Source organism: Aethalodelphis obliquidens, unplaced genomic scaffold (assembly GCF_003676395.1).
Source record: "Aethalodelphis obliquidens isolate GAN/ISIS:26980383/991018 unplaced genomic scaffold, ASM367639v1 scaffold23, whole genome shotgun sequence".
Taxonomy (NCBI): domain Eukaryota; kingdom Metazoa; phylum Chordata; class Mammalia; order Artiodactyla; family Delphinidae; genus Aethalodelphis; species Aethalodelphis obliquidens.
This window is the reverse complement of record NW_020837967.1, coordinates 793,871-819,043: the sequence shown is the minus strand read 5'-3', so window position 1 is coordinate 819,043 and position 25,173 is coordinate 793,871.

The window sequence follows — 25,173 nt, the reverse complement described above, 5'->3', positions numbered from 1 at the left end:
TATATAGAGAGAGAGAGAGAGAGAGAGAGAGAGAGAGAGAGAGAGATTTAAGACGCTATCAAACAGTATTTCAAGGGATGTGGAAAATTGCTTTTGCTATCAAACAAAGCAGGGCATTTCAAGGACAGCCAAATAACTCCTGGGTTGTCTTAGATCAAGCTGAGTTCTCAGATCCGCAAATGATCTTCAAGTTTTCGTGGTGCATGTCAAACACATGGGGCACTCACTGTATGCCAGGCTTCTTGAAGCTGGAAAGTGAATAAAATAACATTTGCTTTTCAATCTGTCCAAAAATATACAAAATACAGCACCATATAATGACTGTTTAATGGTGGTTACCTAATGAATTTAAAACAAGTTACATAGACACAGGCGATTTGAGGTTTTCCAGGAACATGCACATGTAATGCATAGAGGCAGTTGTGTCGTTAAGCTGGTACCCAGGGAACAGGTGTGGGCAAGATGATCAAAGGCAGCATGATCATACCTATTAAATCGTTAACCTAATATTGTGCTTCGTTCAGTACATCTCCTAAAGATATAAAATTTAATTTACAATTGTAAGTGAATATTTAATGTATGCTCATTGCCGTGATAGAAATATTTGCAGAGTATTATGGAGCAGAAAAAAGATAAATAATTTTGCTTGCAGGTGAAGAGAAAGACTTGTATTGAGCTGGGTCTTGAAGAATGAGGAGACTGTAAATGTGAAGTTCAGGGAACCAGTGAAAGGGCAAGGCGTTCTGGGAAAAGGAAGGACAGGGGTCAGGCACAGAATTGTAAATATACAGGAGATGTGCAAAGAGAGGTGAGAATTTCCACTTGGAGGAAGATAGTGCAGGCGGGTGTCTGACATCCTTGTAGGTCCTTTATGTCCTACCTACCTACTCACTTACCTACCTATCCATCTATGCCCGTCTATCTATCACATCTATCTGTCATCTATACATCCAGTCTGTTCGTCCAACCATCCATCCATCCTCTGTATGTATGTATTTACCTATCCATCCTATTTATCATCTCTCTCATTATTGGACACGATTCCTGAAAGCCTTTAGTTATTTATTTTTGGCTGCATTGGGTCTTCGTTGCTGCGCGCTGGCCCTCTCTAGTTGTGGTGAGCGGGGGCTACTCTTCACTGCGGTGCGCGGACTTCTCATTGCGGTGGCCTCTCTTGTTGTGGAGCACGGGCTGTAGGTGCGTGGGCTTCAGTGGTTGTGGCACTTGGGCTCTAGAGTGCAGACTCAGCAGTTGCGGCCCACGGGCCTAGTTGCTCCGTGACAAGTGGGATCCTCCCTGACCAGGGCTCAAACCTGTGTCCCCTGCATTGGCAGGCGGGTTCCTAACCACTTCACCACCAGGGAAGTCCGGAGGTTTGTATAATCTCTTAGGGATTCAGTCTACCGTTGAACTGGTAGCTATGGTGGAATATTAAATCATAAACGATATGAAGGAAATATTTTAAAACATTTCTAAAGATCAGTAATTTCAGAATCTGGTCAGCTTCTTTTGGATTCAAGCAGCGCACTGGACAATATTAATTCTGTTTGTGCGGGAGCGCTATGCCCAAACTGTTCTGAGAGCTGAAGCTGCCATTCTGTTTTGCACCATTTTCTCTCAATCCAAGGGTGTGGCTACACACACAAACGGGTCTCACCAAATTAAGCATTTCATGGGATTTTAAAGGTTGGATTCAGTTGAGAGATTAGGTTGCTTTCTTCCAGCTGCAACATTTCAGATGGAGGCGGCTTGGAGACTTCACTCTCTAATGCTTGTTTAAGCTTGTGGAGGTCTGGTTTGTTCTGGTGGAGGTTGCCTAGGTGATGGGACCCCAGGTCACGTGAAGTCAGAGGAGCGGAGGGCAGGGAGGGTGGGCGCCTTTCTGCGCTGAGGCCCAGGCTCGGTGTGAGAGGCGGCCTTCTCCGTGTTGGCCAAGTGTCTTCATGTTGACTCTGTACGCCATCCCCGTGCCTCTGCATGATGGTGCTATCAACATGCCTTCAGTATGCTGGTGTAGGCCCTGTAGGGTCACTGCTAAAAGGCCATTTCCTTTTACAGTCCAACCATATTTAGTGTCTCTGTCTCTCTAGAACAACTGGGCTTCCTTCAGTCATATAAGGATGCCCAGCTGTCCTCTGACAGGCAGGCCTTACTAAACTCACTGCTGATTTTTATATGTTAAAGCCAGTGGCACCACAGCCTGTAACAGGCACCCATGCACTGAAGAGTGATCTCTAATCTTGCCCGGCAGGGGGAACGGATAATTGGTTGCTCCCTTTCCTTGTGGGCAAGCTTCCAGCACGTTTAGTCATTGAGGGTAGATAAACACAACTGCATTTCAGAGATTTTTGCAGTTACCCCCAATAAATGCCTTTATACAGAGGATCTTTACCTTAAAAAGTCATAAATTAATTCCAATGTTTTAAGCAGATGGCATCTATACTCCTCTTTCATTTCTTTGAAAAGAGTTTCACAGTGTTTTTAATTTTGAGTTTTTTAAAGGATGCATGGGTTAAAAATCTTTTTGAATCATTTAGTGTTCCATAAGCCAGTCCTGTCTTGTGGTAGCTTGGTTTAATAATAAATGAACTTTTAAAATCTAATCCTGGGTAATTCAGGAAACAGAATGTCCTCCTCCTAATGTCTTTTTCTGATAATGATGGAGATATACGTTGATAAAATTGCTTGCATGGAAGATGAAGTGGTCCTGATGGCTGCTTTCAATCGTGGACGGGCCATGCGAGGCCATGAGGTTCCTTGGGTGGACAGAGCGGACGCATTCCTCAAGGGCGCAGGACCAGGCTGCATCCACGTGGAGGCTTGTGCCAGAGGGAGACCCAGGTACACAGACAGGAACTGGGGGGCTGGTCCACAGGGAAAAGGGCCGAGAGCTTGGCTTTGCTGGCCCTTTCATTCAACCAGTTGATTGATAAATAGTCACTGAATGTTGACTCAGTATCACATATTTTCTTGGGCAGTGGGGATAAAGCAGTGCAAAACACCCAGAAATCCTTGCCTTTCTAGGGTTCTCATTTTGGTACCTAAAGTCAGAAATGATGTAGATGAATGGAATGTATAATAAATTAGGTGAAGGTAAGCGCTACGGGGGGAAAAAAAGCAGAAGGAGGACAGAGGCTGCTGCCGGGTTCCTGCTGGGCGGAGGGGCCCCTTTTAAACAAGGAGGAGGAGGAGGACCCAGAGAGGAAATAACATTTGAGCAAAGTCCTGAGCAGAGTGAATCCCAGGAGTAAACGTTCCAGGTGGACAGAGAGAAGAGCAAGTGCAAAGGGCGGGAGCCAGTGAGGATGTCGGTGGAAATACGGTCTTAGGGGAAGCAGGGGGCTTGCAGCCATGGGGTATTTCGGGTAGAGAACTGGCATGATCTGAACTCACTGGTTAGACCGTGGGGACCAAGGGCATAACCAGAGCCCAGCTGGGAGGCCGTGCAGTGATCCTGACAAGACATTGCGGTGGCGTGGACCAGAGCAGTGCCGGCAGAGATGAGAAGCAGGCAGACCGTGGACGTGTTCTGGAAGTTAGGCAGAATTTGCTGTGGATTAGACGCGGGTGTGAGAGGGGGAAGTGAGGGCTCCAGTGTGTGCTGTCTTTGTAAATGAAGGGGAGCTTGGAGTGGGGCTGGAGGGCATCAGACTGAGCCCAGCCACCCTGCGGGTGATGTCCTGCCACGGGGGACACCAAACAGGGTCTCTCCCCTTCACTCACGGATGGGGCAAAATCAAGGGAACGGCTGCTGTGATGTGGATGCCCTTTGCGGCAGAGCTGAGGGAAAGCGTTCCACCCTAACCATGTGTAGGGAAGGAAAAAAGTCTTTTTCTTTTTACCCTTCTTGGTCCTTAGATGGGGCTTCATTAACAAAACACACATGAACAAGAGAAAAGCCTACACATTTATTGAATATGTTTTACTTGACACAGGAGCCTTCACAAGGAAATGAAGACCCAAAGAAGCAGTGAGAGCTGAACGCTTGTATGCCAGCTTGGACGAAGAATAGTAATTGGGAAAACCTGACAAGGGAAATGGGTCCAGGCCAGGGCAGTTGACGGTGACTTAGTCATTACAAAGATGGGGCTCGTTTTCCAAGCTTGTTCTTCCTCCCGGTACAGGGGGTGCCCTTTCACTCGGCAGTTTCAGCTCCTGCTTTCAGGAAGGAGGAGGAGGTCAGAGGGCCCTACTTGCACCTGCTGTTTTTCAAGAACCTTTAATTCAAAATAATACGTCAGATCAGCATAGTTGGGGGGTGGTTGGCGTGTTCTGCATCCCTCCACGTGCAGGGCTGCTGGCTCAGGACCACGGCTGGTGGGGAAGCGCGCCCTGCCTGAGAGCTGCTTAGGAACAGTGAGGGGGAAAATATCGTTGTTGATGATGACCGCAGGACATGGCTCTTTTCCCACGGCGGGGTGAAAGCCACGCCTTCTGAAAGGGCACTGGCAGAAGCTATACTTGGGCATCAGCTCCAAGGGCAGAGCAGGGCTGTACACGCATTGACCCCTGGGCGGTGCACCTGGGGCCCCGGCAGCAGGACGCTCTCTCGATGGGCACCTGCTGCACGGTTGCGTGACAGCAGTCTCGTGCAGGGCTGCACGACACGGGACTTCTTGGGACAATACGCCGACCTTGAGAAGAGGCCCTGTGGAAGCTAGCTGTTCCCCAAATCTCTCTTTCTCTCCCTTCACAGATGGTCTCACTGGGGGAAATTCCAGCATTATAGACTTATTCTTTTGCAGGTCTGAAAGGATTTATGGTTTTTGGAAAACTTCTTATGCGAATGAAAATTACTTTGGGAGGAGTAAGTCATTAACCGGCTCTCAAGTAGCCCTTCCGTAGGAATTGACTTCCAAGGTCAGTCTGAGATAAATTCGGATTTGGGCAAAGGCTGTGTCCCCGCAGGGGGCTGGGATGAGCTGCCAGCAGCAGAGGAGACAGACAGCTGATGGGGCAGGGAACAGGGCCCGTCAGGCCTGTTTAGGTACTTTTTTTGGCCACCTCCTTCCCCGTTGCAGGCCCAGGTGGACCCTCCAGCCCTACCTTGCTTACTTGTCTCTAAAGCTGGCCCAAGGAAACATCTTTAAAATTGGATCTATCCCCTCCTAGATTTTAAAAGACACCAAGAGGAGGAAAAGTCCTCTGTAACAGAGAGAGCTGAAGGGGCGGCCCCAGGACAAGCAAAAGAAAACCGTCAGCCGTTCCACATCTGCAGCTGTGCTTACAGCAGTTCAACACTTGAAGCAAAATATTTCTATTACAGAACACAGAGCTTTCTTCATCTGTGCTCCATAGTACTTCCCTGGCTACCTATTAACATCTGGGGCCAATTAAAGCTGTGATTTTACTCTAAAATCCGCATGCAAAAGAGGGTTTCTGATGAGCTTGGAGTTTTCCTCTCCCTAGTTGCTCTCCACGATTCCCTGCTTCTCACTGAAAGTCCTTGAGACATTGTATTTTTCTCTAAATAGGCCAGAACAGGATTTTACTTTGCATTGGGTTCCAATTTTTCTCTTGGTGAACTTTGGATGGTTATTTTCACCTGCCAGCTACTGTACCCCAGTGCCTGGCAGTGCTGAGGGCTTCCTGTAGCAGCGGAAGGCCCACTAGGTGTCCTCCTGGTAGGGCCCAGTCCACCGTTCTGTTGAGTGGCCCTGAGACTGAGGGGCACTTTTGATCTCAGTGTCCGTGGTTGCCTCCAGGGGATTTTGCCGTTGGAGAAATGCTTAGCACATCACGCTTTCCTCTTTTTTTTTTTAACTAGAAGCTCAAAAATCTGTAAACCAAACTGATCTCAAACATATTATTATTATTATTATTATTTTTGCGGTACGCGGGTCTCTCACTGTTGTGGCCTCTCCCGTTGCAGAGCACAGGCTCCAGACGCGCAGGCTCAGCGGCCATGGCTCACGGGCCCAGCCGCTCTGCGGCATGTGGGGTCCTCCCGGACCGGGGCACGAACCCGTGTCCCCTGCGTCGGCAGGCGGACTCTCAACCACTGCGCCGCCAGAGAAGCCCTCAAACGTAGTTTTAATGAATCGTGTACCGTCTTAGTGTGGTGGCAAGAGCATCAGCCCCGAAGTCTCCCTCCACAGCTGGAAGCAATCCCAGGAGCCTTTCTGACCTTGTCTCCCCACATGGAAAGTGTGAGTTTGGGGACAAGTCAATAGTTTTCACATGAATTGTGCTGCAGACCCTTTTGCATTTGTAAACTGAGGCCTCAGGCTTCTGCACTCATAGTTTGAAAACCTCGCGACTAAGTGATTTCTGAGATCCCCCATTTCCCCAAACCCCAGTTTCCAGAATCCTACTGTAACTCCGCATCTCCCAGTAACTCAGAGTGCACAGTGTTGGCAGCTGCCCTTCAGAAGCACTGCTTCTGTCCCTGGACGACAGCCTCTTGTCTTATTTGCTGGGTGGCCCTGAGCACCTTGAGTCGCATTTCACATCCTCCATTTTCTCTTCTGTAAACTGGGACTATTCCAGAATGGTTGGGAGAATTGATGAAGTGTAGTGTGTAAACCACTCAGCACATCGACGGGGAGGGACCAAAACCGAACAGGAAGCTCACTGCCTTCTCCAGCCTGACTTATCTAGGGTCCTTAAGTTGCATAAGATCTGTTTTAAAAACCCTTTGAGGCAAATTGCTTCAGTCACCAAAAGATTTAAACCCGAGGGAGTTTTCTCCTGATGATTTTGGGTTTTTCAGTGCCTTTTCTGCAACAAATGTATTTTAAAAGTATTATTTTTAAATGTAACTATTTTGGAAATTTCTCACTTGGAAGCAATTTTCTGCTGCAGGTCAAAGGATTAAGAGGGAAAAAAAACAGGTTAGTCCACCGCAGGATATATTGTATATGCTTTCTAGAAAAATTTTTTAAGGAAGCAGGAGAAGTGTAAGCTAAAGGCAGAATTTAAATTTGAAGCATTCATTCAGCAGCTGTCTTTAGAAGGAGGGAAGACTGAATTGTGTCCAAATCATGCATCGGATCCAGGGGAAGCAGGCGAGAAACTAGAAAGTGTGCAGAAAACAGCAGAAATGGCTGTTAAAAGGTCATAGCCTTTTAAAATTGGCAAGACTTTTTGCTCAGATAACAGACCCAAGAGCTGGAGGTCTTAATTCAGGCATGAAGATGGGGGGAGGAAGAGGGGGACTCACAGGAACGATGGGTTTGAACCTACTCGGAGTTGTCCGAAATCTACTTTAGGTAGAAGATTAAAAGTTAGAAAAAAAAAGTGCAAAGCAGTTAGGGGTCATCCGGAGAGTTCTTTGGGTGAGGAGTCCCTTGGCCCAGTATTATTATCAGGGACTCAAGTTCTGGGGACCTTTCAGTTTTTTCAGCATCAGGAGGGCAGCCTGGGACTTCCGGGTCAAGTTTTCATCCCAAGCTTGGGCATGATACAGACCCTCTCCTAGACCAAAGGAGAGGAGAGTCAGGGCCTCTGGGCCTCTTCTCAGCTGGGCCTCCACCTTGGCCCCCATCCCTGCTGGGCCTTAGCAAGAATTCTACTAAGTCACTTTATCAAGAATCCCTCCACCCCCAGCATCTGATCACCCCCTGTATCTAATCATATTCTTCATCCCCCACCCTGGATGCCTGGTCCCTATGGCCTGCCTTCAGTGAGAATCCTGTTGAGCTGGTTTAATAAGAATCCTCCCCCCACCATGTCTCCTCTTATTCACATCCATCCAATGGCCCCCTCACTCTGCTTGTCAGTATAAACCCCCAGCTTTGTCTTTGCCATAAAGAGTTGAACCCTGGGCTTCCCTGGTGGCGCAGTGGTTGAGAGTCCGCCTGCCGATGCAGGGGACACGGGTTCGTGCCCTGGTCCGGGAAGATCCCACATGCCGCGGAGCGGCTGGGCCCGTGAGCCATGGCCGCTGAGCCTGCGCGTCCGGAGCCTGTGCTCCGCAACGGGAGAGGCCACAACAGTGAGAGGCCCGCGCACCGCAAAAAACAAAAAACAAAACAAGAAAAAAGAGTCGAACCCCCATCCTTGGTATCGTGCCAGGGCGGCCCGTGCTAAGACAACATCCCGTAGCCCAAAGCCCCAACCTCAGCGAATCCGAAGTGTGCACGACGATTCCATCTTTGTGCTTTGGTTGTCGTTATGGTTGCCTGCTTGCTTCTGGTGCAGCATACTAGATTCTAGCCTCTGTCATTAGATGACAGAACACAGAATGTGGGCCGGAATATTCCTCCATGAGAACCAGGAGCCTATCTGACTTTCGTTACATCCTGCCAACATCTGTGGCTCTCTCAAGACACTGTTACATCATCTTTTGACCAAAAAATCAAAAATAATGTGACTTTGGGGAGTGTTTTTAAGACTTTCTCTTTACCTAGTGTAACATCCATCATGTAATGTCTCCTTCTGCCAATTCAAGGCAAATGTCTTTCCTGCTTTTTCAAACTGTCTGACATGCTACAGTTAATAAAACCTATCCAGATCTTTATTCCGTTGGATCTTTGTGTGATCCTTTTTAGGGTCATGTCACTGCTCCTTAAACCTCCCCAGCCATCAGCACAATCTCTCTAAGAGCGGTTCGACTGCCCTGGACGCTCCACCACCCCACCCCTGGTGGGCAGTTCCTGCTCCCAAAATAGGCCAAGGCTCCCGAACTATGTCTTTCACCACCCCGCCCCCCAGAGCTTGGAGCAGCTATAAATTGACAATGGATGTAAATGCTACCCCCAAAATATGTGGAATCAGCATATTGATTATTTTGCGTTGAAGGCATTTGAGAATCAGCAGGTGCAGGGAGTGCTGTCTGACCTCCTTTTTCTACCATAAAGCAGGTCATCAAATTTCCCATGAGAAGGGTGTCCTCCCTGGACCAGGACGACCAGAACACTCTTGTCTGTGCCAGATGGATCTGTGCAACCTACGAAAATAAGCCCAATCTTTCATTCACCCCCCCACGCCATATCTCCTAATCCTTGTCCCACAGTTTACTGGCCCTACCCCAAGTCTCTTTGTCTCGTGACATCCCCATGATTTATCATTCTTTGTGTAAAAGGCACATAAGTTTGGGGGCCTAATGGCTTCTTCTGTGTTCATTTTCCTTCTGAGGACTCCCATATACTTGTAAAAATATTACCTAAATTTGTATGCTTTTCTCTTGTTAAGCTGTCTTATGTCAGTTTCATTTTTAGGCCAATCCCAAGGGCTAAGAGGGTAGAAGGAAGTTTGTTTTCTCCCATACAGGTGTTAATAACTAATGTCACCTGGAACTCTTCTCAGATCCTACAAATGCTTTAACTCAGAGGGAAATGGTTCATTACACCGTTGGAGAGGAATATTAATCTTGGCATTTATAAGGAACTGCAGCCAGTTAGTAAGAAAGAGACATTTCTGTCCAAAGGGCATTCATGGCACAATATGCCAGCCTCTTTGTGAGATGGTCCCGGGCCAGGCGAGATTCAGCTCTCAAGGAGCATAGGGAAAGATCCCATCTGTCATCTTCTGTGTATAAAGGTGGCAGGTGTAGGGGGACAACTGAGTGGGCATCACTATCTCAGAAAGAAAGACAAACAAGCCAGCGCCTAGTTTTAAACTATGAACTCTAAGCGTACTCGAATGTGAATTACAATCTAGCAGATAGAAGAACACAGGTGAGGGTATTTGGACTCTCTCCTTGGCTGTGACATGTGGGGACGATGGGGGCGAGAAGGAACCAGCACCTGCTGGCAAACTGTGCGCTCCAGGAACCGTTTTGAGTGCCTTATGCACCAACACAATCATGTCACTGTCACTGCTGTATGGGGAGAAAACTTGGGTTAGCAGAAGTTAAATAATTTGCCAAAGACCACATTCATATGGAAAAGCCAGGCTCCCAATCCGTGTATCTGATCGTCCTGGGCTTGGGTAATACATTTAGTTCCTTTATTTTAAAAATGAGTTTGGATTAAACCATCTCATCAGCTCCCTCCAGCTGACGAGGTGTATGATTGTAGGAGCTGTGATCCTGACTTTAAAGCGGTGTTTATCAAAGCTTGTATGAATCTTTATTCCCAAGAGGCGTTAATATAATTTGAAAAACAGTGTTGGTTGGTTAAGTATCTTAGAGAAACAATGAAAACTTCTTCCTTCCTTTAAAAGATTAATGATGTAATTAACATATGAAGGACTCTGAGAAATCTTACTGTAAGGAAAACAGTTTAACTTTGTTCCGAAGTAATTAGAAAAAGAACTTTAATGTAGTATTTATTACTTTTTTTCAATGAATATTCCATAAAACATATTTCCCAAAACCTGGATCAAATTTTTATTTTTCTTCATAATATGAAACAAGTGATTGAGACACATGACATTAAGAAAGCCAAAGATATTTGGTATTTGATCAGTCATCTTATTTCGTTTACTTTACCGTAGTAATCTCGTGCTCATGGCAATATGGCCTTTGGGTGTTAGTGGTCTACACTAAGGGAGTTCTTTTGGACCAGACTTGGTGGTCTTGGTGGCTGTTGACAAAGAGTTGTAATTATGATGACTTTGTGATCATTCATTTCTCCAGGTCCAAGTAGTCTATTTTTGAACTCTCAGACTTAGCCAGCATCTGATGATATAAATACTTCCTATTCTTTGGCACTTCTTGAATTGTCTTTTAGTATCTCTTGTGTGGCAAGCTCTTCCATGGCTTCGGTTCCTTCTGCAGCGCTACCTTGTGGACTGTCCCTAGGAGTATAATACCAACCCCTGGGTGAGTCAACGCACCTCATCTGAGCAAATGGTACAAACGTGCGCGAGGGAGGAAGCACACCGGTCAACTCTCCCAGTCACTCCAGGACCTGGTGATGTTATTTCCCTGTATGTAATGCCTCCAAGGTCATGGGCAGAATCTTCTGTATCTTTACCGCAGATGATTATAACGGGGGGAAATGGATGTGAGTGAAGTGAGTCGGCCGGCACGTGAAAGAGAATTCCACCAGAGTCCACAATATTCTCACTATTCTGAAGGCAGTCTCCATTTTTTGATGCATGGGGAACCATCAATGTGATCCACACATGGAACCCCAAAACTTCACACCCTGTTGTTTCTAGGTGTCTAAACTAAACTTTAGGATGAAACTATATAATGATTTCTATGCCTTATGCTTCGGAGGACATCTAAAACAGTCTGAGACAGTTATTATATTTCCATTTCTTTCATTTTGGATTAGGCCCCCAACCTTTAATTTGGTGCTCACCAAAATTGCAGTATGTATTTGAGCACGTGTGATCGTGTATGTAAGACTTTAAAATTGTGGAGTATTTGCTTTTCTCTGATTGGTGGAACAGACATGGAAGAATGAAAAATATATAGTAAATGTATACAGATCTATCTACCTGACATATCCATCTATCATCCACATCCATCCTTCCTCCCTCCCTACCCCGCTTCCTTCCTTCCTTTCATCTCAGAAAAATATTTAAATGACCAGCAGCCTTTCCCATGATCTCCATTTTCAGATGTTAAGCCTGGATCATTTGGTTTTATCTTCTCTTAATTTGGAATTTGGGGAATGACATAGGGTGGTTGTGTCAGTTGTCATTACGGCTAGGTGTCTGGTTAATTTTTTTCTGTTCGACTTAGACTCAGTCATCCATATAAGTAAAGAAAAGTGGGTTCAGAAAAGTCTCAATTCAGTTTCAATGGTGAGATCATTCTACATAGCAAATATCACTGGCGGTTTATTATATCACTGATAATATATAATATATAATAATATATATAATAATAATAATATATTATATATTATATAATAATATATAATAATATATATTATTATTAATATATAAATAATAAAATAATACAATAATAAAAATTAAATAATATTCACAAGTATATTTATAGTAATATAAAATAAATTCATTATTTTATATTATCATTTGTTATATATTATTTGTATGTATACAAATAACATTTTATGTATGAATTAAATCAAGCGCAGTGTTTCATAGCAAATTTAAGATAAAAATATATGCATTATATAAGGATTAAATGTTATTTTTAAAAGTGAGTGATGCTATTTGGACAATGGAAAATAAGGTTCGGAGAGAAAATGTTGAAAGAAGTACATAAAATGTATGCCATAATGGCCTAAGTCCAGCCTGTGACATTGGAGAGCCACAGATTGGACTAGAAATTGTAATGAAGACAAACAAGAAGCATGATCAGTCAAATGATTTGGAGATTACATGACGGAAAAGAGACACTTTTTCACTTAGGAGAGACACAGCTATTTCTAGTTCACTGGAACATTTTCCCAACTGGTCTCCCTAGAAAGGACAGCACACAATATAGAAAACATCATTCACAAGAGCAGCCTCCCCAGAAACACAGCAGGGATTTTACCCCTCAAGGTACGGCAAGGGCAGGACGCCAAAGCAGTTTTATAGGAGAAGCTGTGGGTGGAGGTCAGGGGTGCAGAGCCGCTGGCAGGCTGAAGGGTCCTGTCCTGTAATGCGGCTCCCTCCCAGTCCAACATGGAGCACCCTGGATTTCAGGATGGACTAGATGCCTGAGGCCATTTTCCATGAATTTCTTTCAATGAATCTTTCTTAGGTGAACCTCTTAATAAATAATGTACATCAGTCAGCTACAGGTTAGAGTCCATGAAAATACCCGGAATGCAGCTATTCTCTGGCCTTGGCCTAATGTAGAAGCATGTGCCTTAATTGGATTTACAGTCTCTTAAGAAAGCAGAGGTGCCTGACAGGACTACAGGGCTCTGTAGGTAGCTGAATGCCTGACTCGTGCAAGGGGGCAAAGGGACGGACGCCTGAGTCATGGAGAAGCAACATGGGGACGCCTCTTGCTTACAGACTAATGGACCCCCAAGGATGCAGAGTTCTAGTTCATAGCCAAGCAAAGGGGCAGTGATTATTTTAAGGGGGGTGTGACTGAGAATTATCCTCAGTTTTACAATGCAAACAAAAATTGACAAGGAAGCCCACAGGAATTCACGGTAGACACTATTTTAAGAACTCATACCTTCCAGGATCCACTGGTTGCAAAATGCATGTCAGAATCACTCAGTGGCCATGTCCCTATATAAAGCTGCTAACTATACTCATTCGGTTAAATGTTGGGTAACACTGGCCAGGTTTGATAAAGGTACTTCGAATGATTGATCCTTTCACTGTGATAATGGTGAAGATTTCAGAGCCAATAGTCTGCGAAGTCTACTCCTCGTCTATGTCAATACAGCCATCTGGTCTACACATACAAATACCTTAAACTCTCTTTTTTCTGGTCGATGCAAGGGAAAGACCGGGGGAAGTTGTCTTCACCCGAAAATAATATCAAGTCACCAGGAAACATTCACAAAAGGCAGGGGAATCAAGCACTTGTCTTTAACCTTCTGGAAAGTATTCTCAGATCTGTCAGTGAACATCACTATGGACTCCAATTATTGACTGCCATATTGATAAATGGCAGGTATATCTAGAAATAAATGACTGTGGACTCTCACTAGGATAGTAAGCTCTATCTTGTCTCTACCTAAATTCCTTAAAAGTATGATCTGACTGGCCATTATTCTGTACCTGCCGTTTCATCTCCACACTCCCTTACACCTTGTACTCTGATAATATCAAACTATTTTCAGTTCTGGGACCCAGCCTGCTGCTTCCCACACCCATGGCTTCACGCCAGCTACTCCCTCTTGTCTAGACTAGCCGCCCTCTCCTCGATCACCTGGCAAACCCACCATTCGTATTTCAAGTCACGTCCAGACCCCTCCCGTTCTGGAAATACCCTTCCCCCCTCCCTCTACTCTCTGAAGAAGTATTACTTCTGTGTTCTAAGCAAAAATTTGCAAAGAACTCTTTAATATTCCTAACAGAAAAATCAATAGATGCCTTGTACCAAGGAGTCCTCCCATTCAGTACGAGAGCCTCTCTGACTATAATGATACTGCGCTGTATTGTTCCAGTAACAGTCACATTTAAAGCAAATCATATTTTCTCAATGCAGTATAAACCAATCCTAAATTAGGACCCAAACCTCATTACTTTATATCAAGATAATGTAAAGTTCTCAAGGTCTAAAACGTGGGCATTTTAAGTACAAGGAACAATGCAAATTCAAGAAAAGCGTGCTTTTCCTGTCTTTTGGTAATCTGCTATGCTTATTTGTGCCATAATTTTTTGTATAGTCAGCCTGGTAATATTCAGCAATTTGTAGTATAATTTCATCTCTTCATGTTTTAATTGTATTCATCCCAAAGGCTCATTTCCTTGAGTGTCCTCCAGCTGGAATTCAGAATTTTAAATGAAAGTTGAGCAAGCAACTCAAGGCGTACTGAAGAAATAAGTCAGTTTTTGTTTTTTTTTTTAATGAGTGGAGGGCTGCTAGGCAAATTCCCAGAATCCAGTTACACAGATACGAGTTGTTAATAGTGGTTTGGCACTTGGTCTGCCCTGTGTCATTTTATCACGCACCGGCTTTGATTGATGGACTACACAGTGCCTAATATGATGTGCATTGAACATTTTCCTTAAAGGATTAAAACACTGACATCTGGTGAATGAGAAAGAGCTTTGTATTTCACCAAGGGTGTCTCCACTGTGATTCATTACAGGTAAAGCATCATTTTCATAATAGTGACATTAAAACTATGTGCTATTCTGTTTTATACGTTCTGTCATCTATACCTCCTTCACAGTACTTCTTATACAAGCATATCCTGAACTATTATTAAAACAAATAATTATTTGATGTACCCAAGAGCCAACAAATGTGGTGAAAATACGCCCGTGAGCATTTCTGCTTAGCAAAGACGTTTCCGTCAATGGTGACGTTTCCTTTGGAAATGACTGTAACTGACTTATTCTGTTCTGGGGATAGGAAGGTCTGGGAAACAATGTGTCATGATTAGTATGCACTTAGTTCACCAAAAAAGATAAGAGGCTGAAATATAAAATAGGTCCCACCAGGCTTAAGTTAATTCTAGGATGACAGGTCTATTACACCAGTACAGTTAGACAAACAATCTTAATATAGAACATCTAATAGGAGGGAAAGCATCCCCAGAAGCACAAAGTAATGCTTCTATGTTTGGTTAACTCCTTTCGAATTACTGGAGGAGGGCTGTACCCCTGTTTTGGCTCATCTGACTTAGGGTGAGTGAGGATAAGTTGGGAAAAAGGAGAATTATGATCATGATTGAAATTTTAAAATAGTAAAGTGTTAGGCATACAGGCAGAGAAAAAAAACACACAGAATGTCAGAGCTGCAAGTGCAATTAGAAAGAATGTTATTGCACATTTTTTTTTTTTCTATTTCACAGTTGAAGGAATTACAGCCAGAAGAGTCAAGTTGCTTATTTATTGCCCCACAGTTAGCTAAATTCAGAAATGGGATGAATGTGCCTTCTTGTACTAGTACAGTGCTTTTTCTATGGCGGCAAGGATCCATCTGCAAATATCAATGGGAGTGGAAACAGTCAGACTGGACAAAAGGAACAAGAAAACAATACCTAGTTACCCAATTCCTGTGAAGAGCAAGGAATTTAGCAATGAGTCTACGGGAAAAGTCAGTCATTGTGATTAATATAAGTTGTTATGCACAGCTGGTTTGACAAATTTCCAGGGGAGAAAGTTTTTAAGAAACCACCGTATGGCTTTGTTTTCTACTCATTTACTCAACCCAGGTGGACTGAATTTGATCTATAAAACAGGGAGGACATACAGAGATGGACCACTTCAAGATGGGTAAAACCCCAGGCACGTTTCCTAGACTACAGAATCCACCCCTCATCGCATGAGGCACGTTAAAAACGCATCCACATTCTACATCCTCAGAGGGAAACTACTGTGCAAATACGAGTGCTTGAAAAACTATGTTAACTCATTCGGTTAACAGTTGGCTCTGATTTCCAAGAAAACCAAGGAGTCCATTCTGCCTCTGACTCCACCATTATGCTGCTATGTTTGGATGCTGTGATGGGAAGACGCAGGAAGTAACAGCACAATCAGCAGATCCCTGCGTGACTCAGGATGACAACCACACAGGCTCCACGGAAAGCATCAGCCTCCTGGCTGGCCCTGACACCCTGACCGGGCAGAGGTGCTGAAGCTGCCCTGGATCCTCACTCCTCCCCTTGGCATGTAGCACGTTGGGGCAGGCTCTGTCCATCTAGCCTTGTCACAGCTGAGCACCTGCTGTCCTGTGTGTGGAAGCCAGACTTAGTGCTTTTGATACAAATAAGCCTGTGTCTTGGGCTGTTCGGGCTGTGATAAAGTACCACAGACTGGGTGCCTTACAAACAATAGACATGTATTTCTCCCAGTTCTGGAGGCTGGAAGTCCAAGATCAAGCAGACTCCATGTCTGGTGAGAACCCACTTGGTTCAGAGAAGGCATCTTCTCGCTGTGTCCTCATGGGGTGGAACGTGCCAGACTATTGGAAGGCGTTATCTTTCCACATATATGTCTAAGGTGAGATATTAACCTATGAGCTTTTAGTAAGGGTCATTAAGTTAGTTGACTGTCACAGTGGAACGGAACTGGGCACACACAGAATTGTTAACTAAGGATGGGGCTGAGATGGAGATGGCATTGGAGGTAGAAATGGTGATGGGGAGATTTTCATCTCGCTCACAGCTTCGCTTTGTGGAAACCTCTGCGTTCAAGTCCTGTGACTTCTCGTCCTTCGAATCTAGCATCTTTCCAATGTGCTTGTGCTCAGCACCCTTGCTCCTCACAGAGCAAATTCTGAGTAATGTGAAAAAAAAAACTAGACACATGAAAATATAAGGAAATATCAGCCAATGCAGAGAAAAATATTCCCAGGTCCAGAGGTGGGAGTGAGCTTGATATCCTCTCAAAATATGAAAGCATAAGGAAATGTGAAGTCAGAGAGGCAGGCGGGGGAGCCAGACCCACTGGGCGCCTTAGGCTGTGGAAAGGAATTTGGATTTTATTCTTAGTGTATGTGAAACCATGAGAGAATTTTACTTGGGAATGGGATATTCTGGTTCATGTTTTAAAAGAACTCTCTGACGGCTGCGAGGAGAACATGGCCAGAGGAAAGCTACAGTTCTGACAAGAGGTTGGGGGTTATATTCAAACATACATGGATATAAACACAGTGTATGTGCTATGTGATCATATCTATTGGGGGAATGTATTCAAAGTATAGTTTGAATGAGGGCCCAACAAGATTTGCTGATATGCGGTATGAGGATATAGGGAATGAGAAAGAGAAAAATGTGGACCAACAGCAGGTTTGAGGCTGAGGAACTGTGTGAAGGATCGTAATCTTTCCTCTGTAGTGATGGCCTGCAGGACCATGCATGTGGGTAGACAGGGAAGTGGTTGGGGAGAATCAGCTCCGTTAGCATCTTTAATACCCCAAAGGGCTATTAAACAACCAAAGGAGATTTTGAGTTGGCAGAAACAATAATGTCTGGAGAACGCAGGTTTGTTCCAGTGCAATTGATACATCAGGGAATAATTTGGGCACAACAGGAATTCTCAGATTTCACGTTTGCTTATGGACAATTTTGTCCACCAAAAACAGGACACGATCTCGGAAAACTGCAGGCAGCCGAACTGAACCACCCAGGATGCACACAGTGCAGACTTCACTCCCCCCACCTCACCTTAAGTCGCGGCTGCAGCCTCGAGACACCCACTTCCAAAAGCAGAGGATGTGTCTTCTTCAGAATAAAGCTCCTGATTCACTGTAGTCGTTGTGCATCCTCAGCCTGTGCAAAACCGCTAACATTTGATGAGTTTTCTAGCTTCTTTATGCGTCACTGATGACTCGTTTGAGAGTTGGGCCTCACCCCATTGCCCCAGAAGCCTTATGTTTTGCCTGCCCGATTTGACACATGCCGCAAGGGTTAGGACACATATGTCGTGTGACAGCAGAACTGACTGCATCAGTGGCTGGAGTTCAAGTGAAAAGACAGAGCTGGAGAGGGAAATGTGGCGTCTTGGACTTGGGGTTACGGAAGGGGACGTGGTTCCCGTGACCTCCTCACATAAGCTCCCAGGCTGTCCCTTCTCCTGTGCCCGCTCCTCTATTGCAAGCAACTTTATCCCAACTTCCAGCAAAGGGCCTGGATTTTAAGAGCTGCTTCATAATTTGCCAACCTAGCTGTTCCCAGAACAATATATGCCATCCTTCAAAATCTTAATCATTGTGAACAAAATGGTGTTTGCTGCAAGTTTGTCTCAGCTGAGTTACATGCAGGCATTAAGTTCATTTTGTTCTTAAAACATGTGTACAAATGCTGGCTCTCCTCTCTCTCTCCCTCTCTTATTTTATTGTGTTATTTTATTTAGATGTGCATTTTTGTCTCATTTTATCCTGAGACGTTCTCCAGAATCCTTCCCACCTCCCCAGTTGGCCCAGCAGGTATGGTCTACCCACACCCTGTCAGGGGCCTGAATGACAGCTTACATTCTAGCTATTATCCATGGCATGTACAGGACCCACGAGAAACTTGCTATGGTCTCAACGTTCGTGTCCCCCAAAAGTTCATGTTGAAACCTAACCCCCAAAATGTTGGTATCAGGAGATGATGAGGTCATGAGGGTGGAGCTCCCACGATGGGATTAGTGCCCTTATAATGGAGACCACAGAGAGCCCCTCAGCCCTTCCTCCAGGTGAGGACACACAGAAAAGACGCCATCTGTGAACCAGGAATCGAGTCCTTGGCAGATACTGAAACTACCGGAGCCTTGATCTGAGAATAAATGTCTGTTGTTCATAAGCCACCCAGTCTATGGTGTCCTGTTATTGCAGCTTGAACGAACTGCAACAAAACTGAAATACCTTTTCTACTCAAGGAGGCAGTGTTCTGGCCCCCTGGGCGCTGTGCCCACTTTCCCCCCAAGGCCTGGGAGCAGCAGCGTCTATGGCAGTTCAGGGGCTGCACCAGTTTAGAGGGTGGAATGGTTTGGGCAGGACAAGCGAGGCAGAACCGATTGTGACAGCCCCAACATCATAGTCCCTCTCTAGTCACCTTGATATAAAAGGAAGGAAAATGGGGAGTCACTCAGTTGGTTTTGTTAGAATTCTCCCTTTTAGAAACACAGCAATAAAGTGGCTGGCGCACCAGCAGGAGATTTCAAATCCTGAAAGATGGGGCTTTAGGGCTCCTGTTCTGGCCGAGGGCCAGGAAAGCAACAGGCACCATACGCCCTCCTGCCACGAGCTGGGGGATGAGGGGTGTGGAGGCAGGTATGGATGGCCTTTCCTGGTGATCCTTAAAGACTCCCACCTATTTTCCTCCTAACAAACTACCTCGTTCCAGTCACCTTCTCTCCTCCGTGGTTTCATAAAACACCCTGCTTTCTCTGAGTTATGAAACTGGCAAATGCCAATAAAGAAGTGCTGCCCTTTTCTGCCTCATAATCCATCGATAAAGACTGCTCACCCCTGCTACCCTCAGTACCCTTAACAGGCTGCCAGCAATCACTGGACGCCCGGCTGTCAGGAAGACCCACCTGAGTCTGACATCCTTAGCAGGTGGGCTGCCTTCCTGCTTTGGGACTAAACTTCCATGTGTATAAATAATCACTCTCCCGTCCGTTCACTGGAGGAAGGTTATTGTATTTCACAAGCTGCTAAAAACCCGGAGTGTCAAAGGCATGCTATATAGCATCACCCGAGGCAAACAGATCATTGTCAGAGGCTTACCGCAATAACCCCTCTTTATGGGTGATGGATTTTATTTGAGAGTTTATGACAAACATCTGAAACATCAGGTATTCGTGTTGTAATCACCTTTTATGGGCTTTCGTCTTCTCCCAAGCTCAGGAGGGGCATGCACACCTATGCCTGGAATTTAGAGAGGCTGAGACTTGCGTGATGATTCCCAGGCATGTTGTGGGCGTGTCTCTCAATTTCTCTGCTTTGCATCTTTATAAAACCTACCTTGCGTGAATCTGATGAGAATTAATTGGGCATTAATTCTAATGTTCTTTGAAGATTTGAAAGTGCTCTTTGTGGCCATCATTTCAGCAGCTTTATGAGTCTGGGTCCTTTTAATTGGTTTTCACCGATTGCTCTTTTTTTTTTTAATTAATTCATGAAAATTAACCCTTTTGTGAGAATGTTCCTGTTACGTTTTTCAGTTTTGGAGAGCACCGTTTCCATCTGGCAGTGGAAACTGATGTGCCAGTGTGCCAGCATTGCCCTAGTGGGACTTGCTGCCCCTCTTTTTTCTCCGTTGCTGGAGGATGAGAATTCTGCCTGCACCGACCAGGTTGACACACATTCCACAAAATGGTGGTTCTCAGAAGTGCTGATCGATACGTGTGTGACAGGGTGGTCATTACGCTAGAGCACAACCTGGGTTGTGGAGGAATTGGTCCATTTTCATCGGGATGCAGTGAAGGACCGTCCAGCCGGCTGTGAAATCACGCTGCAGTTTCTGAGGTGGGGGGTGTGTGTGTGTGTGTGATGTTCATGTTGGAGACAGTCTTTCTGTGGTGGGAGGAGCTTGGGGGTCAGAGAGCACAGTTCAGTGCCTGTGGCTTTTCCTGCACTTTCCCTCTGGAAGGGCAGGCCAGTGCACAGCCCACCAGACAGTCACAAATGCCACTGGGTTTCTGCAAATCGAGCCTCGTAGGATGGGAGCCCTTGGTTCTCTCTGTGTCCACACAGCAGGGGGATGAGTCAGACATGAGCCATAGTCAGGCAGGTTTCTAGAAAATGTGGCAACGGTTCTGGAATCTAGTTCTACCTACGCATCTGCTATATATAGTCTTGAGTAACCTTTATAAATTGCCTTACTACCCATGTCCTCACCAGTTGAATAGAGAAAATAATATCTCTCCCAGCTTTGACATGAGGATGGAGTGCATTTACTTTCCAAATTATGTATTATTAAGTACAGGCAGGTAGAAAGTTAATTGTTTAAAAGTTGAACCATGTAATGTGATAAGGGGTATTTAAAAGGCATAGACACTGCCCGAAGGCACGTTAATCATTAAATTAGATTTTGATGTGACTCCCAATCCCAGGTCTCTGGAAAATGCCTGCACGTTTACCTGCTGTAACCACCTCTTCACTCAGCACATTGACGCCCTCAGCTCAAAACTTCCTGATTCCATTCCAGAAAAAGCACAGCCCGACCCAGCCGATTACACTCTGCATTCCGCACCATTCATTTCTGAATTTGATATTTACAGTGTATCTTTAAGTGGTCCAAATGTGACAACCAAGAGAAGCAATGATGACAGATCACTGCTCCTACATTTCACATGCATTCAAAGGTAAACCTCATTTGGTTGAACTCATTCCAATAGCAAAACTCAAATGAATTTTCAGTGTTTAATCTGGAGCCTGCAGCTATTGTAGAAGCTGTCATCATTGCCAAAATTAAAAGTGTTACATATTCAGACATGGGGTAATAAAGGCATCAGTATAGGGCTAAAATGTCTACGAAAAATGAAAACTCACCTCCGCTACTTAAATCCCATAACATTCTGGCCGCGCAGTAGGAATTGAATTTTTAAAGGCCTAAAACATTTTCATTATATTTGCCTCTACCTTTTTTCCTTGCTGATGTTATAACAATCGAGCTATACTATTTATTTTCTGAGTTTTTACTCTCTATATGGATTTTACTAAATGAAATGTACACATTGACACTACCAACCAATTAATTCCTTAAGACCCATTATTTGTGTCCAACAAGTGAAATAAAAAGATTTAAAACATGATTCTAGCTTACAAGGAGCTCTACAATATATTTAGGGAATGAAATAAGCCCATGATTAATAATAAGTGGACAGCAATATGCATACTGGCAATTTAGGTTTACAAATAAAATAAAGTGCTGATGGTGCTGTCCAGACTGCTGTCAAATGGAAATTCATTTTATAAAATCCAAAGGGTGATAAGTTACAGATGAAGTGAGCTGAGTCTGATCACAATAGGCCCGTGCTGTTAAGATTGATGCTCATGGCCAAGGAAGGAGGGGCCAGAGTGAAGCCTGAGGCTGTGATATGAACACGAAGAAGGACAGTCATGAACCCTGCTGCCCTCTGCACCTCATCCCACCATTAATCCGTGATCCCAGCTCCCCTGTTCCTGGAACGTGACTGTGAGATCATGGAAAATGGTTGTTGGTTTCTGTGCCCGGTTCCTGACACAGGACTCCTGAAACCCTTGGAATTCCTGGGTGATGGGAGTGTATTTTGTTCTAATGAGGTGACTTTGGGTGGGTTCCTGGTTGAGGGCTGGTCCCCAGAAAGACCGACCTATGATTAGAAGCTTGGAATTTCCAGCCCTGCCTCCATTCTCTCGAGAAGGGAGAGGGGCTGAAAATGGAGTTAATGATGGCTTGTGCCTATGTGATGAAACCTCCATAAAATCCCCGAAGTAAGGAGTTCAGAGAGCTCCCAAGTCGGGTGAACATGTGATGTGAAGGTGCTGGGAGGGTGGCACCTGGAGAGCATGGGAGCCCCACCCCTTCCTGCACACCTCTGTGTATCTCTTCCATCTGGATGTTCATCCGGATCCTTTACTATGTTCTTTAATGAACTGGTAAACATAGGTGCTTCCCTGAGTTCTGTGAGCCGCTCTAGCAAATTAATCACATCCGGGGAGGGTGTCATTGGAACCTCCGATCTATAGCCAGTTGGTCAGAAGGACAGGGGACAACATGGACTTGCAACTGGCATTTGAAGACTCTGTGTGTGGGGTGTGTGTGTGTGTGTGTGTGTGTGGTGGGGATAGTCCTGTGGGACTGAGCCCTTAACCTGGGGGATCTGACATTATCTCCAGATAAAAGGTGTCAGAACTGGTCTGACACCCAGCTGTGGAGGGAAGCCTTCACATACACATTTGGTGACCAGAAATATCAGAAGTGTTGTGAGTGTTCTGTGTGAAGAGTAAAGGAGCCTCACAGGAAAGAAAGACACATTGGAAGAGCCGGGTTTTACCTACATGGGAAGGAAAAAGCTGCAGGTTTTTCCTTTGCAATAACAAAACCCAGAGTATGGAATGGGCAACGTGGCCTCAGTTTCCTGATGCTAATTACATAAAATATTCTTTTGCCCAAGCTTAGTGGAAAAGAAAAGATGAGAATTAACAATGAGGAAGAAACTCGGGTTGAATTTCAGAGAATCAAAGAAAACGTGCTCCATCTCGCCGTTCCATTTTGAGGTTCACAGAATGCTTTGGGGCTCGGGATGGCATCACACCAAGCCTAGGAAACTTACTCTATGGGCCCTAAGGTGGATCTTTTCTGGTCTTTTTTTCCCTCTGTGAACATGTCATTTTTTTTGCCTCAAGAGTTCTCCATCCACCACCCTGCACATCAACAACCCTCACGGGAGCCCTATTTTCCCCACTGCAATATCAGCCTAAACATCACACTCACATGGTATCTTCTCAGCCCTTCAGCCCATGCGAGGGCTCCTGGTCACGTACTGTGAGCCCCGGTTCCTCCAAGTGTGGTCTGGGGGCTTGTTAGAGATGCAGACTCTCAGACCGCATCCCAGACTGACAGAGTCAGGATCTGTGTTGCAACAAGCACCCCCAGAGAACTATGTGCACAGTAAGGGCTGAGAGGCACTGCTTTCAAGCACCTGGACCTCTTCCTCATAGCATCTTTCATTATTACTAGCTGGACAGTGTGGGTGAGGCCTGTCTGCTTCTCCTTGGCACTCTCAGAGATGCAGCTGCATCCCTGCAGGGGAAGTGGTGTCTCACTTCCCCTCGGACAGCAAGTTCTATGGAGGAAGGAACCTTATTTACCTTTGTTGTCTTTGCAGTACCTGGCCTGATGCCTGGCTAAGCATGCTGTGCAGCGAATGAATGAATGAAAGAAAGAATGAATGAGCAAAAAACACTGGGAGAAATATCCTGTCCCTCCATTTCGGGAGCTGAGGCACCCGGCTGAGGTGAGCATGATGACACAGGCAAAAGGAAGGAGCAGCTAAAGCAAAACCCACTGAGATGGACAGATGACCCCAGGAGCTGGAGAAAAAGACTTGAGAGTCCTCAGGACCCTCAGTCAAAGGAAGGGACTGACAGTCTTAGGACCTGAATACTCAGATCCCTGACCATTTCCCAATCAAGTAAAGGTTATGCTCGTAAGATTGCAGCTCAAATTAACCACCCTTGGGTAGAATTCCCCTCCTGGATGGATCACTGCCAGGAAGCTCTCTTGGTGGTTTCTGGCTGGAAAAAAAAAAAATGTAATCTCTCAGCTTTCTATAACAGCTCCCAGTGTGATTCCAGCTGCTTTTCCAACCACGTACTCCCACTGCGTCCTTTGTCCCATCTACCATACATTTCAGACGCACGGGGCTCACTGTTGCCCTTTAGCAAAATGGCCCTGCCCGTCTTTCTTTGTGCCTTTGCCTAAGAGTTCCTCCGCTGAACTTTGTTTCCTCACCACACACAACTGCCCCAGTCCTACTCTACCTTCTAGGTAGACTTTCCATCTCCCTCCACCCCAAGACTCCTTCCCTAAGCAGCTGGACAGAACATACCCACCTTCCCCATGCTTTTACCAAAACCACTTGCTATCATGAGGTTTGCACTTACCAGAGTGAATGTGATTTGTAATTGTTTAAATCTATTAGAATCAAATGATGATCTTCCAGAAAAGTTTGAATCATTTTTATAACTTCACAATGTCTATTGGAGTGTTTTATATAGGTTTATGCCTCAAGATACTTCCCAAATTAGATTGACTAGATTGGCTTAGGGATAAAGGTTGAGATGGAATGTGCTCCAGCGAAAACTTGAGACTTCGGTCACTTTGGCGAAATTCACATATACTATAAAGGAAAACATTAACTTCATACGAGCAAGACATACAAAGATTTTTAAAATCGTCACAAGATAAATGTACGTGAAGATACTCACAAATAAAATTCCAATGCAAATATGCCTCATACTGACCTTACATCGCTCTGCTTCTCCTTGGAGCCCACCTCCAGGCAACTTTTTTTCATTTCATCAAAATACTAATGGGAGGGGTGCCCTTTCAGTAAAAGAAAACTTTCTCTTCCCTGCTTGAGGAATTCAGAAGCTATTTATACTCAATGCTTTGGACCATCCAAAGAGTTAGAAGCAAGGTTTGTTTGATCAAGTAATTCACAGTGATATTGCAAGGATATAATATAAGCAGAGACAACAGGACAATCAATAAGGTTGCAATCCCTTAACAGAAATCAGTGTTTGCACACTGGGCTTGTTAATGA